This window comes from Bactrocera dorsalis, chromosome 2, assembly GCF_023373825.1.
Source record: "Bactrocera dorsalis isolate Fly_Bdor chromosome 2, ASM2337382v1, whole genome shotgun sequence".
In the NCBI taxonomy this organism is placed as follows: Eukaryota; Metazoa; Arthropoda; class Insecta; order Diptera; family Tephritidae; genus Bactrocera; species Bactrocera dorsalis.
In genome coordinates, this window is record NC_064304.1 from 96,251,213 (window position 1) to 96,257,212 (window position 6,000).

General features: G+C 35.7%; 1 long non-coding RNA gene across 1 annotated transcript in view; it reads right to left on the reverse strand.

Moving 5' to 3' along the window:
* The window catches only part of LOC125776448 (uncharacterized), a 47,311-nt gene extending 41,730 nt beyond the window's left edge, over window positions 1-5,581 (reverse strand). The window contains exon 1 of the long non-coding RNA XR_007421720.1: window positions 5,181-5,581. This is a non-coding gene — a long non-coding RNA (uncharacterized LOC125776448). The remainder of the gene's footprint in view (window positions 1-5,180) is intronic.
* Window positions 5,582-6,000: the final 419 nt, after the last annotated feature.

The window sequence follows — 6,000 nt, forward strand, 5'->3', positions numbered from 1 at the left end:
TATTCTTTACCAAATTTCGTGGAGATATCTCATCAGATAAAAAAGTTTTCCCTACAAGAACTTGATTTTGATTTTTCAGCTTGTATGACAGCTATATACTATAGTGATCAGATTTGAACAATTATCTCTGAGATTGTATCGTTGCTTCAAGCAATGATTCATACCGAATTTCGTTAAGATATCTCGTCAATTAAAAAAGTTTCTCATACAAGCACTGCATTTTATTTGATCAGTTTGTATAACAGCTACAAGGTGTGTCCGGTCAATAGATGTTGTAGTCGCAATATATGTTTAAATATTATTTGCGTTTCATTTCAACTTTGATTTCCGAAAAAATATAACTTTAAATCTTTAAATTTGCCACCAATCAGCTGAAGGGACTAATTACGTACTAAGTAAGGACACAATGAGCGCAAAAATAGTAGATCCACCAAGTAATGCTTGCTCGGAACAGCAGCGCTTAGCTAAATAGCGGTTACGAATTGTTGCCTATTTTATTTGCTTTTATTATATACATACATATAGTCACCTGAAATGCAAAATAACATAACATCACTTTTCATGAGTTTACAGGTTAAGAAAAAAACTAATAATAACGAATAGAAATCACCCAAATTGAAACAAAATTTGAGTTTTGGTTATAAAACGGTTATATTGGTTAACAATATAATTAATGAAACAAAACTTTAGTTTTCGTAATAAAATGGTTATACATATATTGGTTATTATATCTGACAGCGATTTTTGATTTTTTTTTTTTTTTTGATGATACGCTGTTTTGCATTTTAGGTGACATTTTTATTTATTTCACATACATACATGTATGTGTCTACCTACATGCATATGTATACACTTGGTAAATACACTTTGATGAATTTCAAATGCGCGAGTACGAACACATTCAGCTAGTTTCATTTTCAAATGTTTCCATTTAGTTTTCAAGTACACAAGCAAGCGGTTACAGTTTTTCAAAACATACTACCCCCGGATATGTGCTTTCAGCTACTCTCGGATGTGTAAGTCTGTGAACACGTTCTAATGTGGCCTTTGTCTGTATTTATGAGCAAAACAAATCTACTTGTCTGGTCGCAAGGATTTAAAAATTTATTTGCTATGCTGCCGACGTAGTAAAACGAAGACTGCAAAAATAACAACAAAACACAGTCGGTTGAGATTTCATGCAGGGGCGCACGCTTGCGGCACTGCTTGATTTGGCTCGAGAGTTATTTTAAAGGGTGGAAGCAATTCTCTACGTACAAGTATTATTATGACCTTGGGGAATTCAAGTAATGTAAACATGAAAGTCGATTTATTAATTTAGTATGTTATAAGATACTGTTAGTTAATACCAAATACGCGTAAATGTTGAAGTCTTGTCTTGTCTCAGCCGCCCCAAACTCATACAAGTCCAACACCGCCTTAAATAATATATGTATATCTACAACCAGGTATTAATGTACATGTTTTAGGAATACACTATAAAATTTGTTACGAAAATTTTAAATCTTTTTCGAGTTACAAGCGTTCTCCGATGGCTCTAAACAAATCTGGTCTTCTCCGTTGATGAAAAAAAACCTTTAACTTCGATTGCAGCGAAACTGTAATACCCATCACAAATACATACAAAAGGTTTCTCAGAAGAACTTGATTCCGCTCATTTGGTTTGTGTGGTAGCTGTGTGCCACAGTGATCCAGTATCGGCCCTTCCGACAAATGAGCAGTTTTTTGGTGAGAAAAGAACAGATGCAAATTTCGGATCAATAACTCAAAACTAGGAACTAGACAGTGTAAGAACAGACATCAAGCTGATTGATGGTGATTGAATGATTTGTTTCCAAGTAATCATTACAGTAAATTCGAAAATTATCTTTCGAAAAGCATTATCATAAATGCGGATGAAACTTATTGAACTGAATGGGTACAATTTGGAAAGCCATAACTCATAAACTTTTTGAGCTATCAACTTACAATTTTAGTATGTTGTTTTTACATGTTTGGCCCATGGAAATATGAAAGAAAATGTGATTATATGAAATATCACATAAGGTGTGGCCCGTAATTCTTAGTACACTACAAGCACTCCACTTTAGGTTTCAACAGCAGACCTGTAATGCTTACTAAGCAAGGCAACTGTTGTCCTCAAAGAGGGTGATCTCACCTGCCACTACCGCCACCGCCGCTCCATCAACCCCAAGCAACGCAATTTCAACAGCAGCCCGGCTTCTCGCTGAGCCTCTTGTAGGATTTGCATAATTCCTTATGTAATACAGTACATACGCTGCCGCCGACGCGGGCTCCTATACTGGCGATGGCATACTATGCTAAACGATTTTGTTCTTGTTGTGCTTTGGCGCTGGATGCATTTGCACATATGCCACTCGCCTGCCTATTTGTCTAAGGATTCACGCATTTTTCACCGTCTCGTTTGCCATTAGTCACGTCACTCAGCTGCTGCGCTCAGCACAAAGCCAGCCAAACAGCGATATGCGTGCGCTGTGGCGAGGGACGGAATACGGAATATGTTGCGCGGTTATTGTGACTAATATCGCCGCATTTGTAATGCCAAGCAGGCTTACTCACACTGAAGCTCAAGCTTTTGTGTAGCGTGTGGCTTTGTTGTATTTGTCTGCTCTTACATGCCCGCATTGCATCATAAATATTCTGCAAGACGTGTAAATTTCCGCACTTAGCGCTTGCGCTCGCGTTGATGACGATATTGTTTTACTGGAGTTATTGGCTTGCATTGTCTGTCACTGATTTCCATTTCACAATTTTCAATTTGCGCGCACAGTTATGCGTTCTGTCTCTTGGATTACGCCTCGATTTGCTTGGCAAATTGATTTGTGAATGGTGTGTGTGTGTGTGTTGTTTGAAACAACAATCGCAACCTCTTATGTTGACGCACTTCGATTTGCTCCTGAGCGCAAGTTTTTTGTTGTATGCCATCAGCCTTGCTTGGTACTTACTGCCGATATAAGACCGCAGTCGCACTCTTGTCACGCCTTCGTTGTTGCGCTTACTGATTGCTACTTGTTGATGTTGAAAGGCAAAGCACTGAGAGTGGAATTTATTATGCTTTGTCTACAAATTGCATAGAAGGCGCGTAAAACGGGCAAAATACGAGGTATTGATTATTTTATAGTAGTCTCTTTAGCATAAGGAGCGCCATTGCAAATTGATGAACACATATTCATTACCGGGGAATTATACGAACGCAGCATATGGATGGCGCTGCTTCTTACTTTAGATTTGTGTGAAGAAAAGAAAGAAAGTACCAGCGTCTATCTCATAATGGATATACGAGGGCTGCTATATATATTTCTGCCTAATAATGAAAATATGCGTATTTATCAATGAAAATGGTTTTTTTTTTTTTCGTTGGATTTGGCTCGTCTTGGAAGACCCACACGGTCGATTGCTGTTTTGTTTCTGGCTCATACGCATAGATCCATGATTCGTCACCTGTGACGATTTTATAAACGTCTTTTGAAGCACCGCGATCGTTTTTCTTTTCGTTTCGTTTTCGTTTTCATTTTTTTACACCAATCCACACGAGCCTTTTTTTGAGCGATTGTCAAATTGTGCGGGATCCAACGAGAACGAACCTTTTTTACGGCCAGGTGTTCATGCAATATCGAATGCATGCTGGTGTTTTTCAAAACGGCTTCCACTCTCAAAGGGAGAGTTTTGAAGATACTTACTTCCAATTTGTAGAGAATATTTCTAAAGTTATTCGCTTTCGTTTTTTTAACTTCCTTTTTTTTCTATAAAAAAGGGCCAAATTCGATATATTTTGTTCAAGTCGCCGCAATTGTGTCAAAATTCAAAAACAAAAACTCTCCATAGCGCGATAGCGAGTTTCCTACAGATTAATAATCTTTTTTAAAAATTTTCTATATCGAAATTGCGGCCGCAATCGCGGATATCGAACAGTATCTTTTTTCTACGTGTCATTTCAACAATTTAATAACCCAATAAATAAATATAAAAAATAAAAATTTTGTATTTGCCATTAATGTATTTATTTATAAAAAAAGCAGACTGATTGGTTAATTTCATAAATAAAAAAAAATCGCGAAAATCGGTAATTTTCGGAGGGTCACACTGAGACGATCACTTAATACTAAAGTCATAGATTGTTTTATTGTAAACACCTTTTATCTACAACACTCGAAGTTTTTACGGAAATCGTGTTAATCCATTTTAATGCTTAGAAAACCCTCTTCCCGAACTCAGATCGCTCGTAAAATAATTTCCTTTAGTTTTTGTTATTTAATTTTTCATTTGCAACGGCTCTGAGTCGACAATGATTTGTTTTTCTTCTTTCAAAAATTATCTTACCTGATCTAGTATAAATGTCTCCAAACTGAATATCTATGAGTATATTTTATGAACTTTATCTAACCAAGTATACCTATTGTATACCTATTAAACGCCATTTATTCGTTTCTATAAGTTATATTATAGTTTATTTATTTTCTTAACAATGCAACTGGAGATATTAGAGATTTTGTGCTGCAACACAATCGGAAAAACGAGAAATCTATATACATATATTGGCAAAATCGGAAATTAGCAGCTGATTTAACAAAACCTTAAGGTTACTACTTCAATTTGCCACTGTCTGGTACTTGGGATAATACAAATTGCAACAAACTTCAAAATACATAGATTTTAGAATATACTTGTAGTTTCACAAAAACCAGAATTAAAAGATAACTATTTTTGGTTCAACTTTTTGCAAATTTAAAAAGGAAAGCTTTCCAATATTAATATGGCAGATTGGCGCAGCATTGTTACAATATATCAGAAGAAGAGTTGCGAACGGAAAATGAATCTTAAATAATTTTAAATAGGCACAAAAGCATTGCCTCACTTAGTATTGTAATCTCCCAGATATTCATAAATATACATACATACTATACGTATGTAACATAAAACATTGGCATGAACCAAAAAAATTTAATTTTGAACAACATATTAAGCACCGCTTAGAAAGGTACTAAAGAGTAAGAGTAGGCAACGCCCCATTTTATGACTCTCCTTCGCCAAACACTCCACATGAGCTATACACAATTTGTATAGGCATTAATTATTCAATGATTTACATATGTATTTATAGATACGTATACTCAAATATATTATATATAAACATATTCATATATAAATATGATGCTTACGAGTCAAGTGTTCCCTATGGGCTGTCGAAGAGTTGTAGCCATGGAACATTTCTTACTAAACTTTTCCGTTTAGTATTCATCGAAACTGTAGCCGATACCGACTCCTATGTATAGTGATGTATTTGTAGAGATTAATTTAATTTCAAAATGTTTAGATTTTTAGTGTAGGCTGCCAAAAAAATCCGTCTCAAAATTTAAACATTAAATTTAATCTGCGAAAGACTTTTAAGACACAGTTTGACATTTGCCTCTCGACACAAATTTCGTCTATTTAATGTCACAAACCATTCATTAAACTATGACTACACGTTTAAATTTGAATATCTTCGCACGATGACCTACGCGGAAGAACTAAATTGCCGGCGAGAGCATTCTGCGGAAGGCGCAACAACAAAATAGAAGACAAATCTTATCGGCCGCAGCTTACAGAGAATGTAGCAAATGCACTGAGAGCATTCACTGCTTTCGAATAATGTTGCTAAGGTTCAACAAATTAAATGTTGCTATAGGTAGCGTCGTGCCAGAGAGACTAACGAGAGCGGCGAGAACACATTTTATTTTCTCTGACGACGAGAGAATAGCGAAATATTGCCGCTACATTTCGGAGTAATATTACTGCAACAATTCGGAAAAATTTATCCAAAAGCAACATGTTGCTGAAGGAAGATTATGGGCTATTCCTATTGGTAAGCATACGATATACGAGTACATAAGCTGAGCATAATTTTTTTATGAGCATCATGGAGCATGCAAGTATTTTTCATATACATAAATGTTCCATAGCCTAGAGTGATCGATTTAAGGGGTTATGTACAGTTAG